Here is a 22,385-nt window from a genome sequence, read left to right on the forward strand (position 1 = left end):
TTAGGTGGATCCTGAGAAACTTAACAGAAACCCATGGAGGAGGGGAAGGAAAAAAAAAAAAAAAAAAAGAGGTTAGAGTGGGAGAGAGCCAAAGCATAAGAGACTCTTGGAAACTGAGAACAAACTGAGGGTTGATGGGGGTGGGAGGGAGGGGAGGGTGGGTGATGGGTGTTGAGGAGGGCACCTTTTGGGATGAGCACTGGGTGTTGTATGGAAACCAATTTGACAATAAATACCATAAAAAAAAAAACTGTCAGTAATGCAAGGAGGCAGGAAAATATGACCAATAATTAGGACAAATAATAAACAATCAAAACCAACCCAGGACTGACACAGATGTTAGAATGAGCAGACAAGGACATTCAAACAACTATTAAAACTGTTTTACAGGTAGTCAACTAGTGAAGTACAAACATGGAAGATATTTAAAAGACCCAAGTTGAACTGCTACTGAGGAAAACTATAATTTCTTTCTTTAATTTTTTTATTTTTATTTAAAAAATTTTTTCCAATGTTTATTTATTTATTTTAAGAGAGAAAGAAAGCAGGGGAGGGGCAGAGAGAGAAGGAGACAGAATCCCAAGCAGGCTCCACACCATCAGCACAGAGTCTGATGTGGGATTCAAACTCACAAACCACGAGATCATGACGTTAGCTGAAATCAAGAATCAGACACTTAACCAACCAAGACAGCCAGGCACCCTGAAAACTATAATTTCTGAAATAAAAATTACACTGAATGGATTTAATGACAGATTGGCTATTGTGAGAAAAAAGAAATCTTTAAGGAACTTTAATAAATAGCAGCAGACCCTCTGTCTAATTACACACAGGGAGAAAAAAAGAATGAATAAAAGGAGACTCACTGATCTTTGGAACCATTCAAGTAGTGCAATGTTTATGTCATTGGGGGCTACAAGGAGAGTTGGTGGGGAATGGAAAAAGAATTGAAGCCCAAGCATCTGGAAACATATAGCAAACTAAACCAGCAAACATCAGAAAGAAATTCTTCAAACCAATGATAAAGAGAAGATCTCAAAAGCAGTCATAGGAAAACGACATATTATGCACAGAGGAACAACAACAAAAGAATGACAGCCGTTTCTCATCAGAATCAATGCGAGTGAGGTAACAGTGAACAATATCTTTAAAGATGAAAAACTGTCAACCTAGAATTGTGTACCCAGTGAAAATACATTTTAGAAATGAAGACAAAACAAAGACTTTTAAACACACAGAAGAAGAAAGACTTTGTCACCAGTAGATCCACACTACAAGAAATTTAAAGGGAAGTCCTTTAGATAGAAAGACAAATACTGGATCTACACAAAGGAATGAAGAGTTCTGGAAGGGTAAGTATGTAAGACTTTATAAAATTAGCTAAAGCTATCTAAAAGATAATTGGCTGTTTAAACAAACCAAAAAGTAATATAAAGTTGATTATATACATAAAGGAAATGTATGACAAAATTAGCATGAAGCCTTAGAGGGGAGAAATAGATGTATTCTATTATAATGTTCTTAAGCTATGTGTGAAGTACAATATAACAGAACAACGAGTTTTAACTAAGGTGACAATGAAGGAGATCAAATAGTAGCATAAAAAATACTCAACCTAAAAGAAGGCGGAAATAGAGGAAATAGGAAACAAATAAAGGATGGGAAAAAACAGATCTTGCCATTTACTCTGGACTCAAAGAAAAAAACTATATCCCCTTTCCAGAGTAAAATAGATCCCCCTTATGTGGAAATGATGCCAAGGCCATATCTGAAACAGGTGCTTCATAAGACAATGCTTGTCCTCCTCAAGGTCTGACCTTGCCCTCCTCTCATTACCAATAACTGGAGTCAAGTCAAGTCAAGTCAAGAAATAGAATGTCTGCTCATTCTACACCAAAAAAGTTGCAAGATCTGACAAATAGGCACTGGCAGAAACCAGCAAGAGACCCATGGAAGTGAATCTTGAGAGGACTGGATAATGGAGACCTGGAGATAAAGATGAATGGGAAGAATTCATTGACATGGGAGCATTCTTCCTTGACTCAGGATTTTACAGCCTGGCAAAAACATCAGGATCCAGTCATAACATACTGCTGGCATGACTCTTTGAAGCTTGGATATAACAATGGATTATATTAAATAAGATAGAGTTGTTAGAATGAATTTGGCAGACTATCGAGGAAGAGCCAAGGGGGATTAGAAATGTTAAAATGGATTTATTAGTGAGATCAGAGAAGTCTCCATCTGTCTATATTCCCCAGAAAGTCCCAAAGTACATTACTCTGGCTAAAGCAATAAGAGATGCAGTGATGAAAAAAGCCCTGGTAACTCCAATAGTGGCTGTCCCTGCACACTGGGCTTGGCAGAAGGAAATGGTGCCATAATCTAAACTCCTTAGCATCAATAAGGATGATAGAACTCTGGAATGTTAGACGTCAGGTGGCAATTCTTAAGTGACGTAGAAGGTATATGTGATTACCATATGGGCACAAAGGCTGGAAGATGCTTTGGCCCTCTGACATCTGTGGCAGTGGCTAAAAGGCCAGTGTGTTCCTAGCGAGGAAACAGATTAACAGCCAACTAAGATAGTGCCTGACTTGCAGAACTGCAAAAAGAAAATTGTGAGCTGTCATAAGCACACCTCAAAGGAGATCCAATAGGCCCACACACACACCTTGTAGTTATTTCCCCATTCCCCAAGTGCATGATTTGGATAGATAAACAAAGTAGCTGTCAGTATCCTCCTGCTGGTTCCCCGACCTACAAAGTAAGAGCTATTAGGTAGGAAGGGCAAAGGGGAAGCCTCTGAAATTGTCCTTCCCCAACTCCACCAGCCAAGAGAACAAACCCAAGTCAACACTACATCCTAAAGGAGAATTAATACCACCATCAAAGACAAACTACACAGGTATGATATTCTCCATCATGTCCATGTATAATGTACCTGTACGGCCCTTGAAAACATAAACTAACAGATCATGATGACTGATGACTGATGACGGTAGTAGACCACCATAAACTTAACCAACTGGTAGCCCCAATCTAAACTGCTTAGCTATAAATGATATCTTTACTAAAACAGATCAACACAGCCTCTGGCACTCCGTATGTTGCTATTGATCTGGTGAACATATTCTTTTCAACCCATCATCAATAACCAGGATCAAAAGCAGTTCTCAATTAAGTGAGAAGGACATCAGTACACATTCGTAGTCTTGCTTAAGGCTATGTAAAGCCTCTTGTGCAATGACAAAGTAGTCTGAAGGGATCTTAATTGCTTTAATATGTGGAATGCTATACTGATGACATCATGCAAATTTAACCTGGTAAATAGAAATAGCAAGTTGTGTGTCAGGAAATTAAACCCCACAAAGATTCCCCAACCTGGCCCATCAGTGACATTTTTAGGAGTCCAGTGATGTGAGGTATGCTGCTACATCATCTTCCATCTTTGAGGTAAAGGACAGGATGTTAGATTTTGTACCTTATCAATTTTCTATTGCAGCACAACAAACCACAACAAAACTTAGTGATGTAAAATAACAACCATGTTATTATGTTCATGGATTCTGAGGGTCAGGAATTTGGACAAGACACCAGGAATGTTTTGTTTCAACTTCTGGATTTCTGCCAGCTTTTCTAAACTGGGGTTCCATGGTAGAATGAAGCCCTGGTGCCCTAAGGCATCCATTTGTATGTCGTGAACTGATTTCTCTCCTGTGCATTTAGAATGATACCAGTTATGTACTGTACTTGGGAGAATGGCAGAAAATAGTCACTCAAATCACTTTCTGTCTTCTCTAGCTCACATGAGAAACCTCAGTTGAGAAAGGCTGGCTGGAGCTTTAGGTGGGGAACTCAAATGGTTGGGAGGGGTGACTCAAACTGGATCAGAATCTTACAAGGTCGTCTTCACCTATAGTTCTACTGCCTGGGCTGGGAGACTTGAAGGCTAAGCTCAGTAAGGACTGTCAACTGGACCACCAACATATGGCCTCACCATGTGGGTTGGATTTCTTCACAGAATGGCAGCTTCAGGGTAGTTGGAAGAGCAAGTGTCCCAATGGACAAGGGAGAAGCTACATAGCCTTTTATGACCCAGCCTCAGAAGTCACAGAGAATACCTTCTGTCATCCTCTGCTAGTTGAAGCAGTAAAAACCCTTCCCACATTCCAGAAGAAGGGACATGGTCCTTGTCTCTTGATGGCAGGAATGTCAAAGAATTTTGAGGTGTTTAAAAACCACTAAAAATCTTCAGAAATTAGAGGCAGCATATACTCCTCCTGGGAATACCACTTGGATTCCTTTATTGGGTGACATGGAAGGCTGCCAGTTTTGAGTGTCAGAGCAAAATCTATAGCAGATCTTGCCATAATACAAATGGCCCTGCCACTCAGGTCACACAACCAGTGGATCTAGTGGTGCCATTTACTGTGAATAAAGATGTTGTATGAGTGTAGTCTCCATCAAGCCCAATAAAAAGAGTTGCGGCACAGATCCTAGAGTTCTAGAGCTAGAATTTCCTTCTGCAGCAGAAAATGAAAAACCATTTGAAAAGCATCTTCTGGACCCTGATAGAGATGGATCTCCTGACCACAGGACATCAAGTGACTGTGCAGCCAGAACTGCCCATTATGAGCTAGGTAGTATTAGACAAAGTTGGACAGGCACAGCAGTAATACGTCATACAATGGAAATGGTTCATTTGAGATTGGGCCAGAAGGGATCGGGAGGACAGAAGGAACTTCCATCTGCCTCATATTCCTGTGTTATCCACCTCTCTTTCTCAGTTCACACCCAAGGCCTTATGATTCCCTAAAACCAACAAGTGAGAAACAACTTGGACCTAGTTCTTAGATGGGTTGTCTTAACAAGTTAGTGCTAGCAATAATTGGACCACCACCAAACTATAGCCCTGTTCAGGGTGGCCCTGAAGGATACTGAAGGTCACTCCTTCCAATGAGCAGAGCTGTGAACAATCCACTTGCTCCTTTCAGTTTATGGGTAGGGAGAAGTAGTCTGAGTTACAGGTATATCTGGACCCACGGGCGGTGGTGAATGGCTTCCTGATTGGGTCAGAAACCTCAAAGGCTTGAAGTTTGAAGACAGAAAAGAAAGCATGGAGAAAATCTTATAGATGGACCTATGCTACTGGGCACACAACACTCCGATCTCTGTCTCAAATCCAGGTGCACCAGAGCACCTCCCCTACAAGTGTGGCACCAAACCACTAGGTGGACAGGATGTCTTGAGGATGCCAGCTAGCCTCTTTCCCTAGCCCCTCCAGGACTTGCATGACAGAGGGGACATGGAGCAGAGATGGAGGGTCTGCATGGTCCCAACAGTATGTGTGCCATCTCACAAAGACTGGTCTAGCAACTGTACTGAATCACTGAAACTGCTGTACCAGTCACCAGAGAGACTGACAAGGAACCCTCCATATGGCACACACTCCTTAAGGAAACCAGCAGTCACTTGGAGGTAGATCTTTTCCATCAGATACCCTCTATCCTGGAGGGAGCATTGGCTCAGCCTTACCGGAAATGAATGTGGGTTTGCCTTCCCTGACCCAGCATCTCTGCCAACACCGCCATCCATTTAACCATTCTGATGTATGTGTACAACTAGATGTTTGAGGAGTTATTACCCCAGAGGCAACCCTTGACCATTTGGCACCAAGAGCCAGAAAATGATCCATCCTCACTTCCTCTCCTTAAGAGGATGGTCCTCAAAGGTCCAAGGAGAACAGAGCCAATTTGACCACACTAGGAACCAGATCAATAAAGCACCTTGGGTTCCTTTCTCTCCATCTTGTTTGACATCTCTTACTTCCTCATTCCTGGTGCCAGTGTTTCCCAAATAAACCACCTCCATCATGCTCCTTTCTCAGGTTTTGCTATCTGAGAGAACCTAGGCTAAGATGCTATCTCAGACCTTTTCACAAAACATGATTTTTCTGTGAAGTGAGGGGTCCATGTGCTGTAATTCAAGCAATCTCTACTCACATGGGCACCAAGGTGCTTTTTTGTTTGTTTTCTTGCTTGCTTGTTTGCTTGCCTGCTTATTTTTAGGCAAGAAAAAAAATCAGAAAACACAAAATATCAGGTTCCTGCTTAGGTTATTATAGATAGCCTATTATAGATAACCTCTATTTGTGGATGCAACGCCCATCACATTGGCCTTCAGGTAGGCTGTGCAGGTGATGCACTGCACAGGGGCCTTGTCTAGGGGGTGGGTGGGTCTTCACTCACTAGGCAGAGTCCTGGAACAGGCTGCATCTGCCCAGAGGAAGGGTGGCCTGCTCCTAATTCCCAAAAGGAACTGGTGGCTCATTAAGTCATGTACCTGAGAGGAACCTCCACGCAAGGAGGCCACATTTCCTACACACCAGAAGATCATCCTATAGACCAGTAAAGTGCAGTATCCACCCCATTCCCACCTGGGCTGTTTAGCTCTTGAGAGCCTCACATTTGGTTCAAAGCTAAGAGCATTATTTTTCTTAATTAAGTAAAAACTCAGAACAAAGCTCAGCAGTCCAGAAGTAGTGAAAAAAACATGTTTTTGAAAATAAAACAAAATTATCTAAGGCTAGGCCAGCCGCTCCTATGGACAGATGAGGAAACTGAGTCCAGAACCACTTCTGCATGGCCGGCTACTCTCGCCAGGCCAGGTGTCAGGCTCCAGCCAGGGCATGGCTCGGTAGTGTCTGTGAGCCAGCTCATGTTCTGGTAAAGAACTTCTGCCATTGACTAAACGACCCCTTTCCTGAAAGCAACGTGATGAGGAGGAGTAAAGGAAGAAAACGAAACACCAGTCAACACGGCACAAACTTAAAATTATACATTTTTCACTTGTGCGTGTTGTTTTGAAGGAGCTTCTGCGTTTTATGAACACTAAACAATCTCTTGTGACTCTGGTTACTACACGTCTGGAAAACTGTGTACATGTGGTGCATTCTCATTATTTCAATGTATATTGAATGCCAGGCCAAAAACAGGATAAAAGAGATTCACTGAATGGCCATTTGACTGTTGTGCTTCCAACAAGCCAGGGACAATACATTGGGGCCTTTTCACTCGCTGGTGGCACAGCTGTGAGAGTGTTCTGTTGTAAGTGGTAACTGATCATATTTCACTGTAAAATGAAAGATGAAATTAATGAAAAATCTAGTTATAGATCCTCTAAGAAGAAGCCAAGAAAGAGACACAGTAAGATGGTTTCCGAGAAATGAACTAAAGAGCAGGAAGGAAGGTACTGTGGCCCAGGTTTAAAGAATTGGTAAATTCCAGCTAGAGCTCTTTCATTTACCTCCACATTTGGTGCTGGCTCTTTCTCATTACCTTTCCCCAGGGGTTATTCCTTATCCTTCTCAAGTGAACAGATCAGTGATAATGGCAATGCACTTGACATCTTCCATGCAAGGAGGGAGTCTGCCCACATCCTCTCCTTCACCCCAGAGCAGGCAGCTGAACTGGAACACATATTTGCCATGGCTCTCCAGGGTGCACATTTTGGAAACTTAAGACTCACCTGGTGGATCTGGGCCCCCATATTCTCACCACCCTGCTTTCTTTTCTGTCTTAGCTCAAGGAATAGGAAACTGAGAAGCAGCCACTCACTTGCCCCTGTCTGCTGGTGGCATAATGCTTGGGGTCTACACACCTGCAGGAAGTGACCCAGGAGGAAGTGACGTTTGAAGGGTGAATGAGATTTCTGCAGACTGTCACCTGCACAGTGGGAAGAGTGTCCCAAAATGTGAGGAACTTGTTTTGCATCTCAGGCAGGCACAGAGTGTGGATCCACTTCAAACCCGAGGAGGTGATTCTACTCCCTCTGCTTCAAAGTAGCAGGGAGGGAAAGAGTGGCCCTTTTGTATAATACTGGAACCCCACTTCTTGGTCAGAGTCCCAACTCTGTTGCTCATCAGCTCTGTGACTCGAAGCAACTACGTTAACATCTCTATCCCTTATCTTCAGTGGGAGCTGAGGACAATAGCAACTAACATTTATTGACTGTTTGCTATGTGCCAAGCCCCAGTTCGGAACTCTTTACTCAGAGTTCATTCATTTATTCCTCATAATGATCCCCTGAACTAGACAGGATTACTGTCCCCATTTTGCAGATGAGAAAACAGAGTGACACAGCTGGGGAATGACAGAGGCAGCATTCAAACCCAATGATCTGGCTCCATTATTCATGCCCTTAGACACTCAATAAAGTGGCAAACAACATCACCTCCTTCACAGGGTATGTTGAGAGATGGAAGTGAGTTAATCATGAGGAGTGCTTAGAGCACATAGTGCCAGCCATCTGCTCAATAAATGTATGCTCCCTCTACTCTCATGTTCTGCTCTCATTTGGGGCTAATGGTGAGGATGCTGGAGTCGAAGAGGGAATGGGCATAGAGATGGGACAGCAGTAACCAGCCTGGGAGAGCCAGGGTGATGTGAGTCTACCTTTCCCTAGCAGTTCCCCCTTCCACCCAGGCAAGAGGAGGAATGTACAACTCTCTCTGTGTAACAGCCCACAAAGAATCTCTGTGCTCACTTTGGGCCAGGTGACCTGTGATCCCATCCCCATGCTTCTGAAGCTCTCAGCACAAGCAGGAAAACCAGATCACTCACCTCGTGTGGCCCCAAAAGGCTCGTCCTTTCTGTTTTAGTTTTTCTGACTAGGAGACACCCTTTTCTCCAGGGGACTGACATCAGGGTTCTGCTCCCTGTGTTTGCTGTGTGTCCCCCATTGTCAGACCTATTTCCTGCCTTCTCTGCTCTGTTCTGTGCACTAGCAGGCTAAGTGCTGTGAACTGTTCTTGATTTCCTTGCCGGTGGGCTTCCTGTTGGGCTTGGTCAGCAATGGGAGTTGCCAGCAGGAAAGAAAAAGGCAGGAGGAAAGGGATCAGAGTATTTCCTCCCTGCTTCACTGGTGTCTGACAAGACCTGTGACCCTTCTCCACTCCAGCTTCCGCTGAGGGTATCCCTCCTGCACAGCACCAGCCCCTGGGCTCTGGTGACTGTTTCCTCCTCTTGTCCCTTTGCCCTGGGGCGCCTGTGGCTTCCCACTGTTTCTAGTATCTGGGTGCTCCCACCTCTGTTTACACCCCTTACCCATTTCACACCACTGTAAACTGTGCCTTAATTCATGCTCTGCATTTCCTCGTCTGGTTGAACTCAGGGCCCTGCTAAGACCATGGCTGATACACTTACAAGTCAAGGGATCATTTTACCCATGAAGCTCAGAGGCTGTACCTGTTCCATTAATTATTATTCTAAAAGTTAATCTGATTGTAAATGTTGACTAGTGCAACATTAATGTTGACTAACGTTAAAATTTAGAAATGATAGATGAGCATAAGAAAGAAAACAAATACCACATGTATTCTCAGCCCCCAAAGATAATCACTATTTTACCATGTGCATTTCTCCTAATTGCAAACGGATCATCTTGCATTGGTTACTGGCTTAAATATACGATGAATAATTTTCCTCATCAATAAATATACCTCAACATTAATGAATTTACTTCTAAAACCTCTAACGCAAAATCCCTAATGGCTGTACTGTATCCCGTGTAGGCCACTACTATAGTTTAATCAGCCCTCTGCTAACAAAGATTCAAGTAGGTTCCAATTTTTCCTGATTATAAACACTGCTGCAATAAACATCCTTATACAATATAAAATACTTGAAAATACAACCGATAAACAGTCTTCCTACAGCAAAAGCCTCGCTTTTGCTGTAGCAGCAGGGTCACCCCCTCTCAAGAGATAATAATATCTGCCTTCACTGCCTCCCACTGATGTTGTGAGGTTCAACTGAGAAAATGTATAAGTAAGTTCTTGATATGCTGTAACATGTATGGGGTGACTATTACAGTATGATCTAATTCTATCACAACAGCCCTGCAAGGCAAGCATGGTGGAGATATCCTCCAGGCACATTGTCCTGACAGTTTTGCCAGACATAAAGAACTGAAGGCTTACTTTTAGGCTTTTATACATTTATGTCTCTTTAGCACAACAAAGAATCATGCATAAGAAAAAGCAGCCTTCCAGTACAAGAGTAAACTACCAGCTGGTTGTACATTTGATCTGTTCTGGTGCATGTTAACTCACTGTGTCCCTTCCAGAGGACCGTGTCAAACAATCGAAGGAGTGTGAATCATCTGAGAGGTCCCTGGGGCTCTGAGGTCCCTCACCGCAAATGTTGGCTACCCCAACCCCTAGAGCTGACTAGTCATAAGAACTACTTTCCAGTCCTTCCTTGATAGTCTCTTCCAAAAAACCACTTTAGATAACTGCATGATTTAAAAAAAAAATCAGCAGTAGTTTGGCTTTTTTTTTAAAATTGAAACTTTTATGTCAGGTGGAGAAGCTACATTGACATCTCACATAAAAACCACCCTGTCACTCAGAAGAAGGCATTCCACTTTGGATGAATTCTTGATTTACCTTCTACAAATCTAAGTTCGTGGATGTTCTCTGCTCTTGCTGAAGCAATACTATTAAAATGTCAAACATAGTTTCCTGGAGCAAGAGACCTACACAGATTTCAATTCTTAATGAAAGGCACCAGACAAGTTTTCAAAATCTGACTTGCATCATGCTTAATGCTGTTTGTTAACTAGTGTGAAAAGAAAAGGTTTCAGTGCATGAAAGCAGTTATGTTCTATGAAGGTAAATGATGTTCTCAGGCATGATATTCTATATGATTGCTTGTTTTCTATTGTGGTTTCATTTTCCACAAAAGTCCAATAAAGGGGACATAACCCTATTTTATAATGCCATCAACTGCTTTTATTTTAAATCCCCATGAATTAAGAGGGGGCACAAAGCCTTCCCTCTGACTGTTTTCTCAACTACTTGTTCATTTTTATCTCTTCTGGGAAGGGCAGAAAGGAGGATCAGGATATGGTGTTTAATGTGCCAGATATAACTCACCTCAACAGCAGCAGAGGCTCATGGCTTGCTTTCTGTGTGAGTCAAGGAAACACCTGCCACCTGGTCCCACAACCTGATCTAGGGGTCTTGGCAAAGAAAGGTGTGCATGCCTTCCAGAGACGCTGAAATTGCCTTTGTTTCCTTCCTTCCTAATCTTATCTCTGTAGATATTCCACTGTTTCCATGGGTTTATTCATTTCAATCACCACTACTGCCTCATGGTTGTTTTTTTTTGTTTTTTTTTTGTTTTTTTTTTTTTTGTGGTTGTGTATTCAACCAAAGAAAATGAGTAAGAAAACAATTATGATAGTGAAAAAAAAAAAAGATTCAAAACTGCCATATGTGAGACCCATGGGAGTCCCTGATTAATTTTCATTTTCATCATTTAGTTCTAAGCTTGGCCTGATTCACTAAATGTGTGAATAAGTATGGTCATGGACTTGATTTCCTTGCAGCTTTGGGGAAAAAAAATGAACTAGCCCAAGTCTCTTTCTTACCATGATCAGTTCCTGAAAGGCAAGGGCTGATGCCATGTGCATGTGGCCCCAACACCACAGCAGCAGACCTCTGTCACACAGCAATTCCCAAAGTGGGAATTCTGAAAGATTTTAGAGAGCACTCAGCTAACACTGAAAGCATCAGGTTGGAGATAAAATTATCCATTCCTCTGTTTGTGTCTCCCTTGTCTTTTCTGGGATGCATATCCTCCTACCCATTTTCAGTGCCCAATATACTGATTCTGAAATAATAATCAGTTAGTGAATAGTTAACAATGGTTAGGGCATTCTAGGAGCCTAGCATGATAAGAGCACACAAAGTACTTGGAGAAATCCAAAAGTGGGAAGACCACTGCATTCTGGGAACCATTAGGAAAGGCTCCTAGAAGAGCAGAGGCAAGCTGAGCCTTGGACAGGTAGGAAGGTCATGTGGGACTAAGTGATGTGGGCAAAAGAAGGGAAGACATGGCATTTGTGGAGCATAGTTTGACAGAGCTGAAAAGGTAAGTTTGAACAGGTGTGCTAAGGAAGTGGTGAGTCTGATTAGAAAAAGTTTTCACCAAGGGGCACCCACCCCTAAAGGCAGCATGTCTTTAGGAACCAGTTGGTTCAATGAAAGCCCAAGAGATTTCTACCTCATCCTACAGACAATAGAAAGGAGAATGGCATTGGGACAGATATCTTTAAGGACTATTCATGTGACACTAATGACCAAAATGGGGGTCGAGAGGCTCCTACGCACTCCAGCTGAGGGGCCATGAGGCTGAGGAGACAGTGGCCATGACAATGGAGAGGGTAGAAGTGAATGATCAAGGTTGGCCAAGAAGACTTGACAGAACTCAGAGCTTCCCACAGTCCTCTCAGTATATATGTCATGAAAAAAGCCTTTCTCTTTCTCTAAAAGTCTCCCCATTCTATTCCTTTGCTTTGCCCTTAATGGTCTGATCAGCTATGCTGTGCTAAAACGTTAAGGGTAGGGGTGCCTGGGTGGCTTAGTTGGTTAAGCGTCCAACTCTTGGTTTCAGCTCAAGTCATGAACTCGCGGTTCATGGTTCGAGCCTTGCTGCCGCTGCAGGTGCAAATGAAGCCTGCTTGGGATTCTCTCTCTCCTCTTTTTCTGCCCCTCCTCTGTTCACTCCCTCAAAAGAAGAGAGAAAGAAAGAAAGAAAGAAAGAAAGAAAGAAAGAAAGAAAGAAAGAAAGAAAGAAAGAAAGAAAGAAAGAAGAAAGAAAGAAAGAAAGAAAGAAAGAAAGAAAGAAAGAAAGAAAGAAAGAAAGAAGAAAGAAAGAAAGAAAGAAAGAAAGAAAGAAAGAAAGAAAGGGAACACCTTTAAAATGTTAAGGGCAGATTATGACTTAAAATAAGAGCAAGAAAAAATTGCACAGTGATGAGAAATATTGAGCAGTGAGCACACTGTAAGAAATAACTTGTCAGAGAATTTCTTCAAAATTCTAGTAAAATACAGTTTCGAAAAGTAAGAAAACAAAAAAAATTGGACAGGGTTGCAAGGAGTTACACAAGAAGCCATTTACTCCAAATTTCTCTTCAAGTTGTGGCATTTGGGTTGTGGCTGATTGCTGTGACACCAAGAGAAAGCACATTGGCTTGGATTAAATATCATTATTCTGCTTTCCAAATTGCCTTGATTGCTCAGGGTCATAGCCCTCCACACATCTGGACTCCAGGAATGAGTCATTTAAAGAGGCACCCCCAAACAAGTTTCTGTTCTCTCCCCTTGCTCTATTGCGTGCTGTGTACTTGGACTGCCTGTTAAACAAATCAGGGAAGAAAACAGAAGTATTTAAAGCAGTCATGCAAATTTCCACAGGCATAGGGTCTGAAAGAAATTGGGCCTGGCCAAAATGACCTCAGGCATCTGCCGAGGAAAAGAATCTTGCTTCTAAGAATGTTCTGCAGCCTTCCACGTCTCCTTCCATGACAGGCATCAGTGGTGTGACAATTAAGTGTGGTGGGTGGGCATTTCTGTGGGCTGGGAGCCTATTTTAACTTCCAACTGTGGGAGTGAGCTTTAACTCTGTGCTAAAATTAGGGGAATCCAGCAACTCCTGTGGTTATTTCAATCAGTTCCCACTTATTGAGTAGCAGCAGCACAGTTAAGTAATAACATGGTAACCTTGCCAAGACATAAATGAAATGCTGAGTGTTGCCCAGTTGGACCTGAAATCACTTCAATGATCTAAGTGGAGAGCCAAACCGACAAAAGGACTGCTGGCACCTCTGAGGTGGGGGGAACTGGGGACATGGAAATAGAGTCCCCACGGCAGCTCCTCCGACGCTTGGGGAAATTTTAAGGGAGCAGGAACCGACTGGCCAGGCAATCCAAATTTCCCTAACAAAATTCCAAGATCCCCAGTGGTCAGGAAACCTTGATTTGACCTCCCCTCTCAGAGACCACACACTGGCTCTGCCAGAGCAGCCCACAGCCAGAGCCAAGGCATCCACGAGACCTTGGCCCTGGTGCTTGAGTTCACACCATAGTAATGAGTGTAATAATGATCTAGATAAGCAGCTTCTCACGGCTGCACTGTGCAGAGTGTTGTTCCGACTGGCTCCACTCTGGGAGGAGGATGCTTCTCTAGCTGAGAGAGAGAAGGGCCGTGATGCCAGCTTCCAGTTCAGAGCAGACGGCCGAGAGAAGGAGAAAATGAAAAGGAGGAGGGGGGCAGAACCAGAAGCCTTGAAGAAAGGTTCTATCAAGATGCGTGGAGCACCATGGGGCAGAGAGCCCCTCTCTCCACTGGGCTGAGGGGAGAGACAGAGGGAGAGAGAGGAGGGAGACCCGAGGTGGCAGAGGTCACTGATTACCACAGATGGAGCACCTGAATGCAGCGTTCTTCATTTCACCTTCCCCACCCTTCTGACTGTGGTGGCTATGTTCCTCTGCATGGTTAGGTTGATCCAAGTTCAAGTGCAGCCCACAGTCAAGGGGCAGGGGTTACACAGAAGCAGAACAACCAGGAGGCAGGATCATCGGTAGCCATCACAGAAGTATGCTACCATGCACACCATTATCATTTAGCCCATCTGCTGAGAAGCAGAATGAACCACAGGAAAGAAAGGAGGAAATCAGCCGACTGTGTTACAGGTCTCACAGTGGTCGTGAACCTTGGCTGCACTCCAGAACTATCTAGGGAGCATCTAAAAACTACTGACACCTGGACCCTACCCCCAGCTATTCTAATTTAATTAGCCACAGGCAGGACCTAGACCTCAGAACGTTTAAACTTCCTCATGCGATTCCAATGAACTGCAGGATTGGCAAACACTGATTTAGTCTTTCCTGCAAAGGTCAGGTAGGGACAAGACTGAACAGAGAGCATGGGCATAGGTTCTGAGCATTTCCAGGTGGAAAGGCCCATTAAAGGTCACCAAAAGAGGACCCCTCATCCCCTACCTGAGGGTTGAGTCAACTCCATACCATCCCTGACAAGGAGAGGTGCCTTGGCATCTGGAAACGTCTTCTCCCCCACTCCATACACAAGGCCAGGTAGCACACAGTGGGACACAGCTGCCTGCTTGAAGGTCACCTTGTGTTGAACTGATTTCATTAATATGTTCTTATTCCTATCCTTTGAGTTTCGGTAGAAAGGCAAAAAGAGAATTCCACATAATGTTATAAAAAAAAATATGAGAACCAACCATATTATTGGATTGAAAGTTTGGTCCTGTCATACTGTCAAACGACGAGGAAACCTGTTCAGGTCGGAGGGGCAGTTCTTAGTAGTTCCGAAGTTCATCTCTCCTCTCTCTACCCCTAGAAACTCACCTGTCCTACCTCCCATCCCCTGTACACAATGGCATCTTTCTTATTCTGACAAGAGCTTAATGGGTTACTATGCCTTTTAACAAGTGCCTTCACTTCCTTGTCCTGAAGTTGGACCTCTGCAGAAAAGTTAGTAGCTTTTGTTTCATTAATTAATTGTTTTCACTCAATAATTTTTAATGTTCTTTTTAACATTTCTTTATTTTTGAGGCAGAGAGAAGGGCAGAGAGAGGGGAAAACACAGAATCCAAAGCAGGCTCCAGGTTCCAGGCTGTCAGCACGGAGTCCGACGTGGGGCTCGGTCTCATGAACTGTGAGATGGTGACCTGAGCCAAAGTCTGATGCTCAACCGACTGAGCCACCCAGGCATCCCAACAAATCTTTATTAAAAGTCAATTCCATGCCAGGTTCCCAGAGATACTGTGGTGGGGCAAAAGCAGCCACTGTTCTGCCTTCATGGGAGTCCTCACTATATAATCATACACACAGGTCACAACTGTGATCCGTGGTATGCAGGAAAGCACATCCTGGGGCCAGACTTGGTGTGGGTGTGAGGGAAGGTGAGGCTGGAGTTAAGATGGGTGGAAGGGTGTGGAGGAGGCAGTTGTGGGAAAGGTGGAGAACTCAAAGAGTGGTTCAGACATGGGGAAGAAGCATGGGCAAAGGTCCTGGGGAGGGAAGGAATATATATAGAAGAGGAACTGAAAATATTGCTGTGTGGCTAAGGACAAGTGGGAGGGAGCTCAGGAGGGAGTGTGGCTGAGGAAAGGGTAGGAGCCATGTTAAGACATATTATCATTATCACAAGAACAACAGAAGCCCATCAAAATGTGTTTATCAGTCAAGGGCAAATGCAAAGATGTCAGAAAGAGCCTCTAAAGTAGTTACTCTTCTACCCTCAATTTATACCATTACTCTGCATTTGGGTCTTAGAATATGGGTTTCTCCTCTGAGAAAATGGAAAATCCTTTTTACGTAACCAAAGGCTTCTACCATTATTCATTCTACAGCTATTCCCAGGCACCTCAAATGCACTGGGAAGTGCCCCCTGGCCAATGTCCATATAGAGCTTACACCCAGGGGAGAGAGACAGACAAGAAACAACAGCCAAGCTGCCAGGAGCCATCCTGGGGCTCCTGATATTCCCACTGCTTCCCTGAACCCAACATCCTCAAACTGGCATTGGTACAAAGTTGAGATTCCCAAATACAACAATAAACAAGACAAAGTCCCTCTTTAATCAGTCTAGTGATAAGAGACAGTTAATACAAAAAGAAATGCATATACATACACAAACCAGGTAGTTATAATTGCTATGAAAAATAAATAAGATAAGGGAGATACCAAATGATGAGGGGGTTGACACTTTATATACAATGGCCAAAGAAGGCTTCCCATTAAGTCACATTTCAGCAGGCAGCACACTAGGAAGTTATATGAGGAAATAGCACTCCAGGGAGATGGTATGGCAAGGGCAAAGATCCTGAGGTAGAATTATGCTTAGCATGTTCAAGGAACATAGGGAAGTCAGTGTTAACTAGAGGCAAGCAAGCAGTGAGTGGGGCAGCAAGGGGAGATTGTCCCTAGGGAGTAGAGGGTTCTGGTGTCAGACAGGGAGGCAGGAACCGTGTCACAGAGTCTTCCAGGCCACAGGAAGGAGTTTGGATTCAGTATTGCAGTGGAAAGTCTGCATCTATAATAAAGCCTTGCACAGAGTGGTTAAGTGCTGAGAAAAAACAAACCAGGTTAAGGAGATAGAGACTGGAAGGCTGGAGAAGCTATTTAAAACAATTTGTCAGAGAAGTTCTCTCTGAGGAAGTGACTTTCGGACTGAGTCTTGAACTATGTGAAGCAGCAACCATACAGATTGCTGGGAGAAACCAGTTCCAGGCAGAGAAAATAGCACCAAAGTGGGAATAAGCTTGATACCTCTGGAAAGAGCAAGAGGGTCACCATGGCTGGGGCTTGGTGTGGGAGGAAGGATGGAGGGAGATTAGGCTGGGGAAGCAGGCAAGGGCCAGTTCCAGAGGCCCTTGGAGGCCAGAGTAAGGCCTTCTATTCTAAATGCACGGGAAAGACTCTTGACGATTTCAAATAGAGAAATGGCATGATATTTGTTTTAGTAAGATTCCTCTGACTGCTGTGTTGAGAACAGATGATAGCAAGGACAAGGTAGAAGTGAGGATGTGGGATGAGAGGTGGCTGCAGTAGTTTCAGCCTAGGAGAGCAATGGCTGTGATTAGGTTCTGGATTGAGTTCAAAAGCAGCACTCACTAATGCCTTAGACACAGGGGTGGGGGGACAAAAGAAATCAAGAGCTCTTGCTTTTGTTTTCTCTTGGTTTGTTGAATGAAGTGAATCAAAACCCAATGGATTTTGCCCTTGAAGAAGAAGAGCATAGATAGAAGCTAGAGCCTGAGGCAGGGGTAGGCTTGGGTGAGGGGCCACAGCCTAAGGACAGCAGAGATATGGAGGAAGACAGACAGGCACCATGAGACTGGGAACAGGGAGCAAGGAAAGGAAGAGGTGGCCTTGGGCACCCTAAAGAGATGGGGTTGGGAAAGATCTGTGGTGGACCGCCTCAGAGTTTTGCTCCCTACGTTTTTACTGTGTGCAAAAATGACTCTGTGTGTGTGTGTGTGTGTGTGTGTGTGTGCGTGCATGTGCATGTGTGTGTGTGTATAAACCTATGGAATTTAGCCCTTGTATAGATACATATAACAAACACTACCATAAGAACTCTGAACAATTCTTTTGCCCCCAAAAATTCCCTCGTCGTACCCATTAGTTCTATTCTCCATTACTATAGTTTTGTCTCTTTGAAACTGTCACATAAATTGAATCATATAGTATATAATCTTTTCAGAATTGATTCTTCCACTCAGAATGCCTTTCAAATGCCTTTGAGGTTCATCCAAGTTGTTGCTTTTTATTGCTAAGTATTTCATTGTATAGACACACCCCAGTCTGTTTATCCATTCACCTGTTGAAGGACATCTGGATTATTTCCACATATGAAGAACGATGCTACAAACATTCACGAATAGGTTTTTGCAGGAACATAATTTACATCTCTCTAGGGTAAATACCCAGGGATTGCTGGATGGTGGTAAGAGTGTGTTTAACTTTAGACTGTTAATATGGTGAATTGCACTTGATCGTGGTAAAATATTCTTTTATAATATATATTGTTGGATTGGACTTGCTAAGAGTTTTTGTGTCTCTTCATGAGGGACATTGATCTGCAGCCTTCTTTTTTTGTATCATCTTTGTGAGATACGGATTAAAGCAGTGTTTAGAGAGAAATTTGTGGCATTATTAAATGCTTAGAATAATGCTACAAAAGAAGAACGTATTCAAATCAATAATCTGAGCTTCCATCTTAAAGAAGCAGAAAAAGGGAACCAAAATACACCTAAAGCAAGCAGAAAAAAGAGAGTAATAAAAATGAGAACAGAAATCAATGAAATGATAGGATCTGTTTGGTATCAGGTTAATGTTGGCCTCCTAAGTTAAGTTGGAAAGGATTCTATCCTCTTTCATTTTCTGGAAGAGACTGTATAGAACTGGTCTAATTTCTTTAAATGTTTGAGAGAAATAACCAGTGAGCCTGGAGATTTCTTCTTCAGAAGATTTTAAACCACAAAATCCTGTGTCTTTAATAGCTCTAGAACTATTCAGGTTATCTATTTTATCTTGGTGAGTTTTGGTGGTTTGGGCTTTTCAAGGAAAATGACACAGTTCTTCAAAGTTGTTGAATTTATGTGCATAGACTTGTTTGTAGTATTCCCTCATGATCTTTTTTTATTGTCTGTAGGATTTATACAATATCTTCCTTCATTCTTCGTACTGACAATTCATGTCTTCTCTCTCTCTCTCTCTCTCTCTCTCTCTCTCTCTCTCTTTGATCTTGCTAGAAGCCTATCAAATTTAATGATATTTGCAAAGAACCAACTTTTGGCTTTTTACAATTTTCTCCATTGTTTTTCTGTTTTCAGTTTCATTGATTTCTGCTCTTTATTGCTTCCTTTGCTCCCATTGCTGCCATTAAGGGATTGCTTGGGGACTGGGGTGTGAGGACCAGAGAAAAGAAATGATGGTTTTTTGCACTCTGAGAATTAGGACTCTCTTTCCCCAGTCCTTGAGCTGTCCTGGAGCTCTCCCCAGCCAGTTCCCTGGAGGCCACTTCTGGTTTTCCGGCTGCATTGACTTCAGGATGGGGGCAATCAGGGAAAAAATGGTAAACTCACCACGATTTCCATGGTACTCCAATTTCTGGTCTTCTTCCCCAATCTACTTGCTACTATTTAGTTTTCAGAGTCTTCATCTATTCTGTGCAGGTTACAGTTGTGGTTGGTCAGAACAAGCAGGTAGAGTGTGTTTCTTCCATCTGATCCAGACTGAAACTTTTCCCACGTTCTTTGAGCTCATTCAGAGAGAATTCGGGACCTCATATATGGGGCCATCATATCTTCTACCCCCATCCCTGCTCCAACTCCACTGGCTTCTCTTGTAGCATTACTGCCTTGACCACCATCTGTCTCTCTGGGTTCCACAGGGATTGTCTGCAGTGGAGGTTAAGGCAACTTGGATGACTGATACATCCAGGACCAGACGCACCCTGGGCAGCCAAGAAACATTTCTTCTTTCAGAGATGAATTCCTACTACATGAGAATTAGTAGTTCATTCCACAGGGGATCCTCAGTGACTTATAAGTCTTGGGGCATCATATTCAGACATCACATTCAGGTTGTCCTGGTTGCCTATGGTTGATTTCATGAAGTTCTCTTCCTGGTCAGACTGATGGTTCATAAGATGACTTAATTGTTCTTATAAACTTATTCAGAAGAAAAATGAGCTTACCTTTTCCTCAGGCTCATGCACACTCCTTGTAGTCCTTTCCCCTGTTCAGGTGATTTGTTTCAAATCTCTAGGGCTCTGCTGAGAAGGGCACCCATGGCATCCTTACAAAGTTGAGTACCAATCTTCCTAGGGTAATTACAGAGAAACGTCCCAGTTGCAATACCCTGGCAGGCTTGATGGAGAGGAAGCTTGACACTAAATGAGAGCCCCATCCTTTTCCTACAGGCCCGCCTGAACCAAAGGAGTGTAGCAATTCCAGGGCCTGTCCTTTTAATATATTGTAAAATTAAAGTCAACCTGGAAATGAGGTAGGTGGGTGGGTGGCTGAAGCTAAATGGTCATTGTGTACCAGGCTGGTTATCCCACCGGTTGTTATACGATAACAGAGGATCAGATAAACACAGGCATAACCTCTGCCTCCATTGATAATGTAAATCATCCCTTGTATCATTTGTCTTTCCTTCAGACTGAATACAAAAGGCATAGAAATGAACAATTCATGCCTAAACACAGGAGAGCTTGAAAGCTAGTGTATGTCAGATGTTTACTCTAGGTCATCATTAAGGGGTTGAGTGGATTTGCTTATAAACACAGGCTATTCTGCCGGGGCCAGGGGAGTGGGAGAGACAAAGTGTTTCTTGTCGTGCGAAGACAGCTCTTTTAAAGACACACTGCAACTTTTCTGCCACACAAAGTAAGTTATATAGATAATTCTTTTTATAGGATATGAAATGTTGTCTCCTGAGCAGTGCAAAGCGTAATGTGTTATAGAAACAATGCTCTTTCTCTCCACTTTGTGCAAATGTCATTTTTCATTATCCACTGAGAAAGAGCTCGCTAGAGATCAAAATGAGAGCAGGGCTGCCCTTTCTGCCAATGGTCAGGCGCTTCCTGACACATAGTCAGCAAAGACCTCCATGGGAGCCCTGGGAGTTCTCCCCAGGCGGCTCCCCCAACAGCGAAGTGTGGAGCACAAGCCCCTGAAAGATGTCACATCTTTCCAGGCTGTCCATTTCCGCTGCCCTCATTCTCTGCTCAGGGTTTTGTGGGTGGTGCTGGTGGCTGTTGTTCCCACCCTGTCCAACCAAAGGCAGCTAAAGAAAAAGCGCCAAGACAAACAGAACGAGAGCCTTGGGGACCCAGTAATGGGTACAGAGCGTAGAGTGTGGTAATCATTCTTTTGATTTGTGCTCAGATATGTTTTCTATTTGCTTTCGCACAGAATGCACATTTTCCCTCCGGATTGCAAATAATCTGAACCAGGGTAAAACCATCACAAAGTGGCCTTCAAACATCATGTCTGTATTGGAACTGAATGACTGATCAGACATTTAAATATGGAAACTGGGAATTCGGGTAAATTGCAGAGATACGGTTTTTTAAAACCTGCTCAGAGTTGTTTAAATAATCTTTGCTTTCTTGGGTCTCTCTCTCTCTCTCTCTCTCTCTCTCCCTCTTTCTCTCAAGAATTCTGCAGTGTTTCCTTCTAATTTTGCTCCCATTTGCTCCAATTTTAGTGTCGTTCAATGATTTGTTTGCCTCTAGAAATTATTTTTACATCACTCCTAACAGATGGAACAAGAAAGAAGATGAGATTGAATTATCAACATTCCCAATGTCTGGTCCCTCTGCCCTTTTGCCAGGGTCCATTTCCTGAGCTAATCAACAGCTTCTTACATCGTCATCAGTGCCTACTGTCAAGCCTCTTTGAAGTCAAAGACAAGCAAAGAAATAGGCACACACAGAATGATGGCTGCAGCCCAGTGTCCTGCACACCCCGCCCCCCAGGGGAGCTGGGAAAGGAAAAGCTGCGAGGGGGAGATGGGATGGGGAGTGCCTGCTGTAGAAAGGAGTGTGCTCACACCCTGCTGGCTGAGGCTCCTGTCCGGTGGAGCCCCTGACAGCAGTCAGGCAAAGGAATCCTACAACAGGGTTCTGGTCCCACGTTAATGTCAAGCACTGGGTTTTCTTTTAGTTACTCAAGGATCAAAGGGAAATTATTCAATAAAAAGGAACTTAAAGGGGACTTCTGGGCCGACACAAACCTTAATCAAAAACACTTGTTCAAACGCAGCTTCCTTGACCTGCCTTTTCATATTGTCTTTCCAGTTCTTATACACATTTGTGATTAAAATAAGGATTTTCTCCATCACAATTCAGCGTTCCCCTCCCTCTCAGCTGACCAGGATTTCACAAGGGTGACATGACAGTTTGTTGCTAAGGAACTGAAGATGTATGTCACAATTCACCATTCTGATGAAGAAGAGTAAATACTTTTCAACAGATTGAACATTGAGTATA

General features: G+C 43.3%; 2 long non-coding RNA genes across 2 annotated transcripts in view; both read right to left on the reverse strand.

Annotated features, from left to right (window-relative positions):
* Positions 1–22,343, reverse strand: part of LOC147584365 (uncharacterized) — a 30,767-nt gene extending 8,424 nt beyond the window's left edge. The window contains exons 1-2 of the long non-coding RNA XR_015248958.1: positions 22,130–22,343; positions 20,085–20,210 (exon numbers count right to left, since the gene is read on the reverse strand). This is a non-coding gene — a long non-coding RNA (uncharacterized LOC147584365). The remainder of the gene's footprint in view (positions 1–20,084; positions 20,211–22,129) is intronic.
* Positions 1–22,385, reverse strand: part of LOC147584364 (uncharacterized) — a 158,620-nt gene that overhangs the window by 82,681 nt on the left and 53,554 nt on the right. The window lies entirely within an intron of this gene.

The sequence above is a fragment of the Puma concolor genome, chromosome A1, assembly GCF_028749965.1.
Source record: "Puma concolor isolate L17-30 chromosome A1, mPumCon1.1.hap2, whole genome shotgun sequence".
Classification (NCBI taxonomy): domain Eukaryota; kingdom Metazoa; phylum Chordata; class Mammalia; order Carnivora; family Felidae; genus Puma; species Puma concolor.